Genomic DNA, 16,958 nt, shown 5'->3' with positions numbered 1-16,958 from the left:
GAAGGGATGCAGTAAAAAATGCCAGAAAAAAAGTGGAGATGACTGAATTTAATTATATTTGTTGGCATTTGCCATATTTTCATGACTTTGCTATTTCTTTTCCTATTCTAATATTAACTTTCTACATAATTTCACTTTTTTTAATTTAAAAGCTTCTCTTCTCACTGTACCTGGATCTTTAGGCCCATGAAGTGTAATTCAGGCCAGTCACCAGGTGGAGGAGCATTAAACCTAGGACCCAGGCAAAAACCAAATACATCAGGAAAAAGGGAGAAAACCTTCTACCCAGGAAAGACAGTAAAAAAACATGTCTACTTCATCTTTTCTGGAGCTAGAATTGGTAGAGAGGAAAAATGTGAGCACCGAGGCCATGCTCGGTCCAGTGTACAACTCTGGATCACATACAGCTCTCCGGAGGGATTTACAACCACAGCTGTTTATTTGGAGACAGTTTGAGGCTACTATTTACCTTGCATACATGTTCTGAAAAAATCTCAAGATGAGGACTTTGTCATTTGCAGCAGCTACAGGTTGGTGGTGACAACAGGAATCTGGCAGTAGCAAATTCAAATCCTTTGTGGGTTAAGCAACTAGCAACCAGAAAGAGAAAAGAAAAGGTGTTGGCCCTTAGAAATATGGTTTTAAAAATTGATTTTATATAAGCCATGATCAAGATGTAAATATGAACATTTGCAGAAATCAGCATAAAAATTCTTTCAGATGATGCTGGGAAAGAATTTGACTGTTTTGATGGCAGTTATGCACAGAAGAAAAAGAACTTTAAATAGAATTATAGAAGGATTGAAGTAGCATGCTAGATATGATCACATTTATCAGATTGATAAATATTTCTATAAATGTAGCCTTAAAATCTCTTTACAGTGTCTCTGTAATCCCACATTGAGGTGTATACACAGAGAAGAGCCACCCAGATGCCCTTTCAAGAGAGCTCTCTGCTGGCAGGTCCTTCAGGGTCTGCTCAGTACAGAAGACTGCTCCACTCAAGGGCATGCCCTTCCTGGAGTTCCTCACTTCTGGCTCCCATCCATGAGTGGAGGAAAGGTCAGGCCATTTTGGCCCAATGCAGAGCTGTATGTGATCCAGAGTTGCACACTGGACTGGCCATGGCTCGGTACTCACAGTTTTCCTCTCTATCCATTCTAGCTTTTCCTGTCACTTCCACAAGTGCTGATCTCTTTTCTGCACACCAACTCAGCTTCAGTGTGGGCTTCCAGAAAATCCAGTCTGTGACACATTTATCCAATTAGATTTAATTAGGTTTCTCAGATATATGATGCAAAAATAGAACCAAATTCATCTTATAAGCAATTATCTCTCATTATAAGTTAACTAGAGGTCCAGTGCACGGATTCGTGCACCAGTGGGGTCCCTCAGCCTGGCCTGTGCCCTCTCACAATCTGGGACCCGCAGGAGATGTCAAAGGCCCAGTGCACAGATTCGGCCCGAATCCCCACAGGCCAGGGGAAATAAAAAATGAAAAATGGTTGAACTAGAGACTCCCTAACATAAAAATTTACTAATAATTTTGTAAAATTGCTCTGTCTTCACCAGTGTATGTATATTAGATGTTCCTTTGATAATTTTATTGATAATATTTTTTAAACTTTTAAAAAATATATTTTATTGATTTTTTACAGAGAGGAAAGGAGAGGGATAGTTGGAAACATCAATGAGAGAGAAACATCAGCTGCCTCCTGCACACCCCCTTCTGGGGATATGCCTGCAACCAAAGTACATGCCCTTGACCGGAATCCTTCAGTCCGCAGGCTGACTCTCTATCCCAGGGGTCCTCAATCTATGGCCCGTGGGCCACATGCAAATACAAATATTGTATTTGTTCCCATTTTGTTTTTTTACTTCAAAATAAGATATGTGCAGTGTGCATAGGAATTTGTTCATAGTTTTTTTTTTAAAACTATAGTCCGGCCCTCCAACGGTCTGAGGGACAGTGAACTGGCCCCCTGTTTAAAAAGTTTGAGGACCCCTGCTCTATCCACTGAGCCAAACCAGTTAGGGCTATTGATAATCTTTAAAATGCTTGTAGTTGAGGAAGGATAGTTACATTGAAATAACTTGACTGTTGTCTTCTCAATTTCCAGTAGGTGGTGCCATAGTAATGCATTTAGAGAATGGGTATTTTTTTTTTTTTTGGTATGTTTTAATAAAGTGGAAAAAGAAGAAAAAGCTAATCTTGCTCACATATATGTACTTTCATTTAAAAATATTCTTTACTTTTTCTTCTAAGATAGCACTATTATAAATACATTTATGCTATGTTTTTTTAATTACATTTTTATAAAAAAGTTTGTACTAAGTGACAGCATTTTATTGTTTTCTCTAGAGTTGTATAATACTTCAGAACAAGATGGCCAAAATGTTTTCAGAAAAAATTTCCCATGATCTTTTTTTACACTCATGCCTTAAACATATAAAAAAAAGAAATTGCTCTTGTCCTGGAAGTCAGACAGGAATGTAGAACTTGTCATATAATCATTACTAGAGGCCCAGTGCACAAAAATTTGTGCACGGGGTGGGGGTGGGGGGGTCCCTCAGCCCGGCCTGCACCCATTTGCAGTCCAGAACCCGTTGGGGGATGTCCACCTGTTGACTTAGGCCCGATCCCCAGGGGATCAGGCCTAAGCTTGCAGTCAGACATCCTTCTGGAAGCCAAGGAGCCCTCGGGGGATGCCCAACTAAAGGCTTAGACCCCTAAGGGATCGAGCCTAAACTGTTAGTTGGACATTCTTAGTGCTGCCACGGAGGTGGGAGAGGCTCCTGCCACCACCTCTGCACTGGCCAGCCATGAGCCAGCTTCTGGCTGAGTGGCACTCCCCATATGGAAGTGCACTGACCACCAGGGGGCAGCTCCTGCATTGAGCGTCTGCCCCCTGGTGGCCAGTGTGCATCATAGCAACCGGCCATTCTGCTGTTCAGTCAATTTGCATATTAGCCTTTTATTATTATTATATAGGATGTCTCTATTTCCCCCCTTTTGCCCCCTCTACCCAGCTCTTGCTCCCCACTTCTCTCTGGCCATCACCATACTGTTGTCTGTGTCCATGGGTTCTGCATATATTTTCTTTGGCTAATCCCTTCTTTAAATTCACTTCTTTAAATTTTTATTTTCAGATAAGTGCTTATAACTGCACTATTATATATTTTCTATTATATCATTTAGAATTAAGATATTTTTTAATTGAACCCTTTTAAATTTTAGCACAATTTAATAAATTATGCTAGAAGCAATTAGGAGATTTTTCATGTAATGCAGATACATTTCAATTAATATTTTATTAATTTTTAATTTTTTAATTTGAAATAATCTCATTCATGTAAAAAAAAACTATAAAATACTACAGCATATTATATGTACCCTTCACCCAATTTCCTAGGTGTTAATAACTTAACATAACCATTATACAACTAACAAAATTTGGAATATATTTTCCTTATAATCTCTTTAATGTTACTTAATCCATCTACTTTGTTTTTGTTAATCTTCACCCAAGGATATTTTTCCATTGAATTTTAGAGAGAGTGAAGGGAAAGGGAGAGACACATTGATTGGTTGCCTCCTGCACATGCTCTGATAGGGACTGGGGATCAAGCCAGCAACTGAGGTACATGCCCTTGACTGGAATCTAACCTGGGACCCTTCAGTCCACTGGCTAATGCTCTATCCACTGAGAAAAACAGGCTGCAGCTTAATTCATTTACTTTTAATCTATATGTGTCTTTATATTTAAAGTGGGTTTTGTTTTTGATTCACCCTCATAATCTGTCTTTTAATTGGTGCATTTATGCCACTGACTTTCAGAGTGCTTACTGATAGAGTTACTGCCATATCAGGTGGCTTCTGGGGCTTCTGGGGCCGGCCTGCGGCCCCCGGGACCAGATCCGATCACGGGGGCAGCAGGCAGGCGGCTTCTGGGGTCGCACATGGGGGCCTGGATGGTGGCCTGCGCTGGCGGCTTGTGCTGTCCCGCCCTGCCTGCAGTATGCAAATTAGCCACCATCTTTGTTGGTGGTTAATTTGCATATCTCGCTGATTAGCCAATGGGAGGTGTAGTGAAGGTACAGTCAATTACCATGTTTGTCTATTATTAGATAGGATAACCTTTATTTTGCAGTCAAAATGTTTTCCAGTTTTAGCTGCTATTTTGAACTATCTATATTATAAATTATTGATGTTGCTGAAAATCCAGCTATTTCTAGTTGAATTGAGTGTAGTATTAATTTTTCTATCTTACATTTCAGTAATCCTCATGTTTTCTTTGTCAATATCATACATGCACTAAGACGATAACAAAATAGTATGTCTTTGTGTAAGGATGACTCTCAACATTCTATGTAACGTTCCAGGTGTTCAGCGTCACTCCAGCTAGAGTATATACCCTTTGATGACAGGGGACATGGATTAGTGTGTTGTTTTTATAACCACCACAATGACTACTTTAAACTATGTAAAATCACTAAGTAAATTTTTGATAAATATATGTTAAGTAAATATGCTACTTTGTAAGTTTAAATAATTAACTTCACCTTGAAACCTTCCTTCATCCCATAAAGTATGTGTCTACAGTATGAGATCTATTATTTTGGTAATTTAATGCTTGTGACACTTTAGTAGTCAATAATCTGAAAAATGTATGCTCTTCATGGGATTGGTCTTTAAGGGAATAATGTAAATTCTTTTGAAAAGTTATAAATATTTCACTTTTAAATGTTAAAGCATTTTTAATTTTCTAATATAGTCTGAAAATTACAAAAATAAGCTGAAATAATTTTAATATATATATTTTTCTTTTTTTGAGAGAGAGAGAGAGAGAGAGAGAGAGAGAGAAACATTGATGTGAGAGCATAAAATTGATTTGCTGCCTGCTTCATGCCCGCTACCGGGAATCAAGCTAGCAACCTAGGCATGTGCCCTGATCAGGAATCGAACTGACAACCTTTTGGTGCACAGGATGACATCGAACCAACTGAGCCAGATTAGCCAGGGAAAGTAGAAATAATTTTAAGTTAAAAAAAGATAGTTTTTGAAGACTACTGAGATATCTCATTACAGTCAAGGAAATGTTGAACAACCAAGCCTGTGAATGGGCAGGAAGTATGGCAGTCTCAAAGTCTTTTGCAATAAAAATTCATTGACATTCCCTGGAGAAAGGTGTTTCTTCACTTTATTAGAGTTTAGTAGTTTAAGAGCCATTTCTTCAAGGTCTGGAGGAGCTCTCTAGGTTCCACCCTAATTGTAATATTTCTCTATGAACCAAGATCTACTACCCCCTTACTATGGGCTGAATTGTGTCCCCTTAAAATTTTATGTTGAAGCCTTAAGCCCCCAGCACCTCAGAATATGACTGTATTTGTAGATAGGCTCATTAAGAAGATCAGTTAAAATCAGGTGATTAAGGTAGGCCCTAATTCAATATGACTGATGACCTTATAGAAAGACAAAATTTGCACCCAGGTATATAGAGATGGAAGGCTATGTAAAGACACAGGGAGAAGATGGCCATCTATAAGAAGAGAGGCATGAGAAGAAACCTTTCTTGTCAACACTTTAATCTTGGACTCTTATCTAACAGAATTGTGAGAAAATAAATTTCAATTTTTGAAGTAACTCAGTCTGTGGTACTTTGTTGTTATGACAGCCCTAGCAAACTAATGTACAAGCCAATGCTTGGGTTATCCTTTTGGTTTCTTCCTTTAGTCCAAGTTAATGTATCATAGAAGGCCACTGCTTTATTGTTGATTTTTTTATCTGATGATCTATCCACTGATATCATTGAAGCCCTTATGACTGTATTACTTTCCTTTATGTCTTTCAATATTTGCTTTGTTTATTTAGGTGCTCCTGTATTGGATGTGTAATTATTTACAAGAACTATATCCTCTTGTTAGATTTAATCCCTTCATGTAATGTCTCTTTTTGTCTTTTATTATAACTTTGTTTTAAAGTATTTTTTGTCTGATATAGGTATTGCTACCCAAGCTTTTTGCAAATTTTGATTTTCATGAAATATCTTCTTCCATCCTTTATTTCAGTCTCTGTGTGTCTTTCTATCTGAACTATGTCTCTTGTAGGCAGCATATGTATGGGTCTTGTTTTCTTATCCATTCAGTCACCTTATGTCTTTTTATTGAAGCATTAATCCATTTATAATTAAGTAATTATTGATAGTTATTGCCATTTTATTACTCGTATTTTTAATCCTTTTTGTTCTTCTTTTTAAAGAAGTTCTTTTAACATTTCTTATAATACTAGTTCGGTAGTTTTGAACTTCATTAGTTTTTTCCCCCCTGGGAAGTTCTTTATGTTTGTCTTTTGATTCTAAATGATAGCCTTTTTGAGTTAGAATAATCTTGGTTGTAGGTCCTTGTTTTCCATCACTTTGAATATGTCATGCCTATCACTGGTCTGCAAAGTTTCTGTTGAGAAATCAGCTGACAGTTTTATGGGATCTCCTTTGTACATAATTAACTGCTTTTCTCTTGCTGCTTGACTTGGGGTAGTGGACACACAATACAGTGTACAGCTGATGTGTTATAGAATTGTGCACCTGAAACCTGTATAATTTTGCTAATCAGTGTCACGCCAATACATTTAATCAAAGGGAAATATAACTATTTTCTCTTTGCCTTTAACCGAGGATATTTTCATTATTATTTTTTAAATGGCTCCATGGTCCTAACCAGTTTAGCTCAGTGGATAGAGCATCAGCCTATGGTCTGAAGGGTCCCAGGTTCAATTCCCATCAAGGGCAAGTACCTTGGTTGCAGGCTCAATCCTTGGCCCTGGTGTAGGAGGCAACCAATTGATGTGTACACATTGATGTTTCTTTCTCTCCATCCCTCCCTCTCCCTTCCATTCTCTAAAAATCAATGGAAAAATATTCTCTGGTGAGGACTAGCAACAACAAACATTTCAAGGCTAAGTAGCATGCTATTAAACAATGATTCAGTTACCAAAGAAATCAAAGAAGAAATAAAAAGCATCCTGGTAACAAATGGCTATGAAAACACAACAATCCAAAATCTATGGGACACAGTGAAAGCAGTCCTGGGAGGGAAGTTCAGAGCTCTGCAGGCCTACCTCAAAAAACAAGAAAAAATGGTAATAAATTATCTAACCCTACAACACAAGTAGTTAGAAAGAGAACAACAAGAAAAGCCCCGAGTAAGCAGAATGAAGGAAATAATAATGGTCAGAGCAGAAATAAATGACATAGAGACCAAAAAAATAATACAAAATATCAATGAAATGTAGAGCTGGTTCTTTGAAAGGATAAGCAAGATTGATGAAACTCCAGTCAGGCTCATCAAGAAGCAAAGAGAGAGGACCCAAATAAACAAACTCAGAAGTGAAAGAGGTGAAGTAACAACTGACCTCACAGAAATATAAGGATTATGAAAAAATACTATGAACAACTCTATTCCAACAAACTGGAGTACTGAGACAAAATGGACATATCCTTAGAAAAATACAAGCTTCCAAAACTCAATCAGGAAGAATCAAAAAACCTGAATAGGCCGATAACTACCGAAGAAATTGAAGCAGTAATCAAAAATCTTCCAGCAAATAAAAGCCCTGGTCCAGAGGGCTTTACAGGGGAGTTCTACCAAACATTCAAAAAATAATTAAAACCTTTCTTCCTCAGACTATTCCAAAAAAAAATTTAAGAGGAAAGCACACTTCCAAGTTCTTTCTATAAAGCCAGCATTACCCTAGCCCCAAAACCAGATAAATAAAGAACAAAGAAAGAGAATTACAGGCTAATATTCCTAATGAACATAGATGCTAAAATCCTCAACAAAATTCTAGCAAATTGGATATAGCATTACATTAGAAAGATCATACACCATGACCAAGTGGGATTTATTCCATGGACGCAATGCTGGTACAATATCCAGAAATCAATAAATGTAATACATCACATAAACAAATTGAGAGACAAAAGTCACATAATCATATCAATCCATGCAGAAAAAAGCATTTGACAAAATCCAACGCCCTTTTCTGATAAAAATGCTCAGCAAAGTGGGAATAGAGGGATCATACCTCAACCTAATAAAAGCATTATATGAAAAACCTACAGTCATCATCATAATCAATGGGCAAAAACTAAAACCATTTCCCCTAAGAACTAAAACCATTTCCCCTAAGACAGGGATGCCCACTTTCACCACTCCTGTTTGACATAGTACTGGAAGTGCTAGCCATAGCAATCAGACAAGAAGATGAAATAAAAGGCATCCAAATTGGAAAAAAAGAAGTAAAACTGTCATTATTCTTAGATGACATGACATTGTACATAGAATACCCTAAACACTCCATCAAAAAACTACTAGACTTAATAAATGAATTCAACAATGTAGCAGGGTACAAAATTAACATCCAGAAATCTGTGGCTTTTTTATACACCAATAATTATCTCACAGAAAGAGAAACTAAAATAACAATCCCATTTACCATTGCACCAAAAAATTAAGATACCTAGGAATAAACATAACTAAGGAGGTAAAAGACCTGTACTCAGAAAACTACAGGACATTGAAAAAAGATATAGGGGAAGACATAAACCAATGGAAGAACATACCATGTTCATGGATTGGTAGAATCAACATCATTAAACTGTCCATACTACCCAAAGCAATCTATAGATTCAATGCAATCCCCATTAAAATACCAACAGCATATTTCATAGACCTAGAACAAACTGTCCAAAAATTCATCTGGAATAAAAAAACCTCAAATAGAGACAGCAATCCTGAGAAAGAAGAACAGAGTTGGAGGGATCACAATACCAGATATCAAGCTATATTACAAAGCCATGTTTCTCAAAACTGCCTGGAACTGGCACAAGAACAGACATATACTAGTAGACCAATGGAACTGAACAGAGAACCCAGAAATAGACCCAAGCCATTATGCTCAATTAATATATATTTTTTTTATTTCTTAAAGTATTACAAAGAGTATTACACATGTCTCCTTTTTTCTCCCCCTTGACATTCCCCCAGCTTCCCCCACCCTCCAGCATCTTGTGTCCATTAGTTACTCTCATATGCAGGCATATAAGTCCTTTGGTTGATCTCCCACTCCCCGCAACCCTCCCCAGGGTTCCCACTGTAGTTTGACATTCTGCTCAATGCTGCTCTGCCTCTGTATCCATTTTTGTTCATCAGTCTATAATGTTTCTTATTATCCATAAATGAGTGAGTTCATGTGGTATTTTTCTCAGCTTCCCAGGGGCCGTCTCAGTCTCACAGGGGCCATCTCAGCCTCACAGGGGCCGTCCCAGCCTCACGGGGGCTGTTTCAGCCTCACAGGGGCCGCCTCAACCTAACAGGGGCCGTTTCAACCTCACTGGGGCCGTTTCAACCCCACCGGGCCGTTGCAGGCTCACCGGGGCTGTCTCAACCTCACCAGGGCTGTCTCAACCTCACCGGGGCTGATTCAGCCTCACCGGGGCCGTTTCAGCCTCACCGGGGCCGGTTCAACCTCACTGGGGCCATTTCGACCTCACCAGTGCCGTCTTGACCTCACTGGTGCCGTTTCAACCCCACCGGGGCCGTTGCAGGCTCACCGGGGCCATCTCAACCTCACCAGGGCTGTCTCAACCTCACCGGGGCTGATTCAGCCTCACCGGGGCCGTCTCAACCTCACCAGGGCTGTCTCAACCTCACCGGGGCTGATTCAGCCTCACCGGGGCCGTTTCAGCCTCACAGGGGCCGCCTCAACCTCACAGGGGCCGTTTCAACCTCACTGGGGCCGTTTCAACCCCACCGGGGCCGTTGCAGGCTCACCGGGGCCGTCTCAACCCACCGGGGCCGTCTCAACCTCACCGGGGCTGTCTCAGCCTCACCTGGGCCGTCTCAGCCTCACCGGGGCCATCCCAACCTCACCGGGGCCATCTCAGCCTCACAAGGGCCATTTCTGCCTCACCGGGGCCGCTTCAACCTCACCGAGGCCATTTCAACCTCACTGGGGCCATCCCACCCCACCGGGGCTGTCCCAGCCCCACCAGGGCTGTCCCAGCCTCACGGGGGCCGTCCCAGCCTCACCTGGGCCGTCTCAGTCTCACCGGGCCCGTTTCAACCTCACCGAGGCCGTTTCAACCTCACTGGGGCCATCCCACCCCACCGGGGCCATCCCAGCCTCACCAGGGCCATCCCAGCCTCACGGGGGCCACCCCAGCCTCTCGGGGGCTGTCCCAGCCTCTCAGGGGCTGCCTCGGCCCCACGGGGGCCGCCTCAGCCTCACGGGGGCCGTCTCAGCAACACAAAGTTTGGCATTCTGTCCTTTGTTGGGCGGCTCCTTGCTGGACAAAATCTCCAGGCGTTCCTGGTGGCTGAATATCTGGTATGCTTGCTTGGATTTCATTTTCTACCAAGTGCACAGACTGCCTGCCTGCTGTCTCCCAGCGTCCCATGTGAGACTGGATCTGGTGGGCCTGCCTGTGCGTTTGCTGGTACGGCGGTTCCACATCGCCGGCCCAGCCGTGTCTGGCTCCGGCTTCCTCCGAACCTGATTCTGCTTCTTTATTGTGTCCCTTATGTATGCGAGGAGTTGAAATTTGCATTCTGCTGGGCTGGGCTGCAAAAGCGCTGGTGGTTCTCTTTGTGCCACTAGCACAGCTTGGTTGGGGATGTAATTTGAGTAGGGCAGGGTCCCCGGGAATCACCAGGGCGGGGCTAAGGGCAATGGTGTCTCTGTGTCTATTCGCCTCTCCGCGACTCAGCGACTCGCGTCCCCAAGTGCCGTACCTCTGTTTTTGGAGCCTCTGCACATCCTACTCAGTCTCAATGCTCTTCTTTCTTTCCTTCCAGTTGTAGAGCTTCCACCGGGCCAGCTTTCCCATGGTTCTGAATGACAACTGTTTCTTTTATAGTTGGTAGTCTCCATGTTGTTGTGGGAGGCAGCACGCACAGGTCTGTACTTTATGCCGCCATCTTGGTTTCTCAATTAATATTTGACAAAGGAAACATGATCATACAATGAGGTCAATACAGTCTCTTCAATAAATGGTGCTGGGATAATTGGTCAGATACATGCAATAAAATAAAATAAAATAAAACTAGATCACCAACTTACACCATACACAAAAATAAACTCAAAATGGTTAAAGGACTTAAATGTAAGATGGGAAACCATAAAAATCTTAGAAGACTCCACAGGCAGAAAAATATGAGACATATGTTATAGCATTATCTTTACTGATAAAGCTCCTAGGGCAATGGAAACTAAGGAGAAAATAAACAAATCAGAATACATCAAATAAAAATCTTCTGCACAGCTAAAGAAACCATCAACAAAACAAAGAAAGCCCACTGCATGGGAGAACATATTTGCTAATGTTATCTCCAATAAGGTTTTAATCTCCAAAATTTACAGGGAACTCATACAACTTAACAAAAGGAAGATAAACAATTCAATAAAAAATGGGAAAAGGACCTAAATAGACACTTTTCGGAAGAGGACATATAGAAGGTGGAGAAACATATGAAAACCATGCTCAAGGTCATTAATCATCTGAGAGATGCAAATCAAAACAACAATGAGGTATCATCTCACACGTGTCAGAATGGCTATCATCAACAAATCAACAAATGCCAAGTGCTGGCAAGGATGTGGAGAAAAAGGAACCCTCCTTTACTGCTGGTGGGAATGCAGACTGATGCAGCCACTGTGGAAGACATTATGGAGTTTCCTCAAAAAGTTAAAAATGGAACTCTCATTTGACCCTGTGATCTCACTTCTAGGAATATATCTGAAGAAACCAGAAACACTAATCAGAAAGGATATATGCACCCCTATGTTCATAGCAGCACAATTTATAATAGCTAGGATTTGGAAACAGCCTAACTGCCCATCAACAGATGAATGGATTAGAAAACTGTGGTACATCTACACAATGGAATACTACGCTGCTATAAAGCAGAAGGAACTTTTACAATTTGCAACAGCATGGATGGAACTGTAGAGCATTATGCTAAGTGACATAAGCCAGTCAGAGAAAGATAAATATCACATGATCTCACTCATATGTGGGATATAATGAACAACATATACTGATGAACAAAAATAGATCCAGGGACAAGGTATCACTGAACAGACCGTCCAATCTCAGAAAGAAAGCAGGGGAGGGGGGCTTAGAGATCAACCAAAGTTGTTGTATGCATGCATATTAGCATACCCAATGGACACAGACACTGGGACCCTGTGAGCTTGTCCTGGGGGGTGGAAGTGGCCTGGGGGGGGGGAGGAGCAATCAGGGGGAAAGGAGACATGTATACTTTAAACAATTAAAAAAAAGAAATGTCATGATAGTTCTTTTGTCCCCAGGTTTAAGAGTTCCAGCTCAGAATCTATATCAAAGTAACTGGATATTTAGTAATTGAATATTTCCCCTCCCTCAGTGCAGTTATTCAGATAAATAGCCATATGTAACTTTGGGCAAGAACTGGGATAATCACTGCTGTGACCTGAAGGGTCCTTCCTAAAGTTGATCCAATCTCTCCTTCAATATACTAATATAGATCTGACTCTAAAAAAATAGTTGTTAGTAACACTGGATCAGGGATTGTGACTTTCCTTTGGAGCAGATGACACAGCCTTCTTTTCAACTTTGTCTTCTCTGAAACTTATAGATAAATGATAGATAGATAGATAGATAGATAGATAGATGATAGATAGATAGATAGATAGATGATAGATAGATAGATAGATAGATAGATAGATAGATAGATAGATAGAAAATCAAGAAAAACCCTGTGAGCCATCCACAAATCTTGTCTCTCAGAACTCTGTGGTCTATTGGCCATTACTACTGACTTCCATGCTTCAAAGCCCCTATTGACCAATCTGGCTAGCTGTTCTTAGGGTAAACAGGTCCATCTTTTTTTCTATGATGATGAAGAGCTGCCACCTGGCTTCTGCTCTTCCTGGGTTTTGTCACACCCATGGACACTAGGGAATCCAATTCCATAATAGCATCTGCCACCATAGGCCACCATTCAGAGAGGATCACCACCATCAAGCTTTTTCATGATGTTGATGCACCCTTTACCAGTACATTACTTAGCTTAATGAAGAGAATATTCTCTAGGCAATTCCAAAAAACATAGCCATCTGATGAGATCTTTGATTTTATATGTTAGATCAATTCTAGTATTATATTAATTGTTTTATATTTTCTGTATCTTATACTGTTTTGACATATTTCAAGGGCCTTACAGATCTAGAGATAGAGAGAGCTCCCCCTGCTCCAGGGCTAATTCCTGGGAGGGGCGAATGACTTGCTTAAAAGACATGTTTCATGTGCAGACTATCTGAGCCAGTGCTGTGTACCCACTCACCTTCTTATCTAACTCTCATAAACCAAGCCAAAAGCTCTCATGCCCTAAATCAACCCAAAGCCAGCTACCAGACAACCCCCAAAGCCTACCAGAATTTTTCAAGTTAGCCAATCCTAAACTGTAAACTCTGTGCTGCCTTGTTTTTACCACAGAAACTCAATAAAGGCTTCTGCCTCAGCTTTCTCCTTGCTCCTGCTTCTGCTTCCTGACCAACTTGTGTGTTTCCCCTATGGTCTTGTGCAGCACGGCATGTGCCCGTCTCTCAGAAAATGTAAGTAACAAATTTGTTTTTCAATGGTATTGATGCCTTCCTGCCAGCACTCAGTTATCTTTATTAGTTAAAATCCCACAGGTGTACTTTTAATGCAAATATGCTCACATATTCTGAACATTTTGATTCCTTTCACTGCCAAGGCATCTCCCACATTTCCATTTCATTTAACATCAGCCACCATTTTGTCCAATATTTTATAAACCATTCCAGAACGATATTAGGACTATTTCTGGGAGACCTTTCCAGGGCATTAAATCTTGTGTCACATCAGGGTGGTGTCATGTCAACAGGTTCTTCATTATCCAATCTTATATTACACATTTTTTAGTCCAGTACCTTTGAGATCCATTTGCCAGCATGTCTAATGTCTCCTGCCGCCCATACTAGCAAGGTCCAGTAGTTTTTTTCTGAGTCTATTCTTGTTCCTTCCCTAGAGGGCCAGCACTCTTTTCCTTGGGCATGATAATTGGCCTAGTGACCAGGAGAGAAAATGAATCAGGTTTGAGAAGAATGAACTGTCTTACAAGGCATCTACTAAAGTGAGTCTTCTGCGTAGTCTTTAACCAAGAGGCTCTCTTATACTAAGAGAAAGCAGACCACTTCTGTGATTCTAGAACTTTCAAAGATAACTGCAGTCATTAGTCTTCCTTGCATTTCTTTATAGTTTTATCATTTAAGTGTGTATCTCTAGAAACTATAGTTCACTGTTGTACATTTCCTTTATACTCAAGTCTTTTAAGCCTCTTGTAACTTATCTATTCTTTTCATTATAACTCATCTATTGAAGAAGCTGGGCCATGTAACTCATGATCTGAATTTTTCTAATTAGATGCACATAGTGTAAATCAACATGTTCTCTGTTTTCTGTATATTTTTCAAAATTTCAGCTGAAATTAGAGGTTCAATTTGCCTCTGTGAAAGGAGCTTCAGGGGGTAAAATAATCTGGTTTAGGGAGTTTTAGAAATAAAGAGGGTCCATGGGGGAGGAAGGCTCGAAGCCCATTGATGGGGGCTTGGCACTGCCAAAAGGCATACATTCACAGAGGGCAAAAGGCGCTACAGGATAAGGGGGGAGGAAGACATCCATTCACAGAAGATAGGGAAAAGCCACATGGTCTGGGGAGAAAGAGGAAACAAACTTTCACAGAGGATAGAGAAATGCTGACAAATGGGAGAAAGAGGAAAACAGATTTTCACAGGAGAATTCTACCATTGAAAGGGGAGAGAAAGAAGGGAGTCCCACATGGGGTTTATGACCAATGAAGAATTCAGGCAGGTAATGAATGGCTTTCAAAACTGGAAGCACAAGAAAAGACAGATATTCTGGGAACCTCCTCTTTGCTGAAATACCCCCAACTGTTGATTGGAGAGAAGGAGGCTATGTATCTCCTATGGAGAATCAGGGTCACTGTGGTTCTTGTTGGGCTTTTAGTGCAACTGGTGCCCTTGAAGGACAAATGCTCCGGAAAACTGGAAAACTTATTTCATTGAGTGATCAGAACCTTGTAGCTTACTCTCAGTGTCAAGGCAATGAGGGCTGCAATGGTGGCCTAATGGGTAATGGCTTCTAGTAGGTTCAGTCTAATGGAGGGTTGGACTCAGAGGAATCCTATACATATCATGAAAAGATTGGATCCTGCAAATACAGGCCAGAGGATTCTGTTGCCAATGACACTGGCTTCATGGACATCCCTCAGCAGGAGCGTTCCTTCATGAAGGCAGTGGAAACTGTAGGGCCCATCTATGTTGCTATAGATGCAAGCCATATTAGCTTCCAGTTCTATGAAGATGGCATTTATTATGATCCAAAATGCAGCAGCAAAGATCTAGATCATGGTGTTCTGGTGGTTGGCTATGTCTTTGAAGGGGCAGAATCAAATAACAATAAATATTGGATTATCAAGAATAGCTGGGCTGTAGAGCTTGGGGCAAGAATGCTACATAAAAATGGCCAAAGACTGGAACAACCACTGTGACCAACTATCCTACTGTGTGAGATGATGGTGATAAAGAAAGACTTGATTGAGAACAGGATATCCAGAGGAGGAATTTTATCTTAAAACTGACCATATTTTACTTAATGGGATATAACACTTAAATCTTGAAGATACAAATTGTGATTTGAATTCTGTGATGTTTTACACTGGTAAATGTTACCACTTCTTTAATTACTGCTGTAAACAGTTTATATAATTGATTTGCCCAATAACATAAATTTTATGTTTTATAAGTATGAATGAAGTTTTACTTTTTAAAATAAAACTTAATTTTTATTATTAAAATAAATAAATAAAGGCAACATTTTCAAAATGTCAGGTAAATGGAACATTCCCTGTGTAGACTATTGAAACTGGCTTCTTCACTTAGCCTAATGCTTTTGAGATTCATTCATGTTGTTGTGTACTTACTATCATTTTGTTCCTTTTTGTTGCTAAGTAGTATTTCATTGTGTTGCTGTACCATAATTTGTTTGTTTATTCATTAGTTGATAGATATTTGGATTGTTTTTCAAATTTGGACTATTCTATATAATAAAAGGCTAATATGCAAATTTACCAAACGGCAGAATGACTGGTCACTATAATGCGCACTGACCACCAGAGGGAAGACGCTCAACGCAGGAGCTGCCCCCTGGTGGTCAGTGTGCTGCCACAGGGGGAGCGTTGCTCAGCTTGAAGCCGGGCTCATGTCTGGCAAGCGCAGCGGTGGTGGCGGGAACCTCTCCTGCCTCTGCGGCAGCACTAAGGATGCCCAACTGCTGGCTTAGGCTTGCACACCAGGAGGAGCAGGCCTAAGCCATCAGTCGGACATCCCCCGAGGGCTCCTGGACTGTGAGAGGGTGCAAGCCAGGCTGAGGGACCCCCCCCCCCGATTGCACACATTTCGTGCACCAGGCCTCTAGTTATGAATAAAGTTCTTAAAAACAGTGCATACACGTATTTGTATGGACCTATGTTTTTATTTATCTTGAATAAATAACTAGAGTGAAGCTGTTGAATCCTATGGTAATTGTATGTTTATATAGGAAACTTCCAAACTATTCCCCAAGTTGACTGTGTAATTTTACATTCCCACCAGAAATATATGAGTTGTAGTTGCTCCACATTCATGCCAACTGTTGATACGATCCTTTAGAAAAAATATTAAACATTACCTCTCTAGTGGCATCTCATTATTTAATTTGTATTTCCCTAATGAATAATAATATTAGAAAGTTTTCCTGAGCTTTTCTAATATCTGTTCTTGTTTCTGAGACTATTACATCATTTGTGCGTCTAGAAAGGAGGATCCTTATCACAAA

General features: G+C 40.6%; 1 pseudogene; it reads left to right on the top strand.

The window, feature by feature from the left end:
• The first annotated feature begins 14,900 nt into the window (after window positions 1–14,900).
• Window positions 14,901–15,658, top strand: LOC102434630 (annotated as a pseudogene).
• Window positions 15,659–16,958: the final 1,300 nt, after the last annotated feature.

This window comes from Myotis lucifugus, unplaced genomic scaffold (assembly GCF_000147115.1).
Source record: "Myotis lucifugus unplaced genomic scaffold, Myoluc2.0 scaffold_175, whole genome shotgun sequence".
NCBI classification, from domain to species: Eukaryota; Metazoa; Chordata; class Mammalia; order Chiroptera; family Vespertilionidae; genus Myotis; species Myotis lucifugus.
The sequence above is the reverse complement of the archived record's forward strand: the minus strand, read 5'-3'. Positions and strand labels throughout refer to the sequence as shown.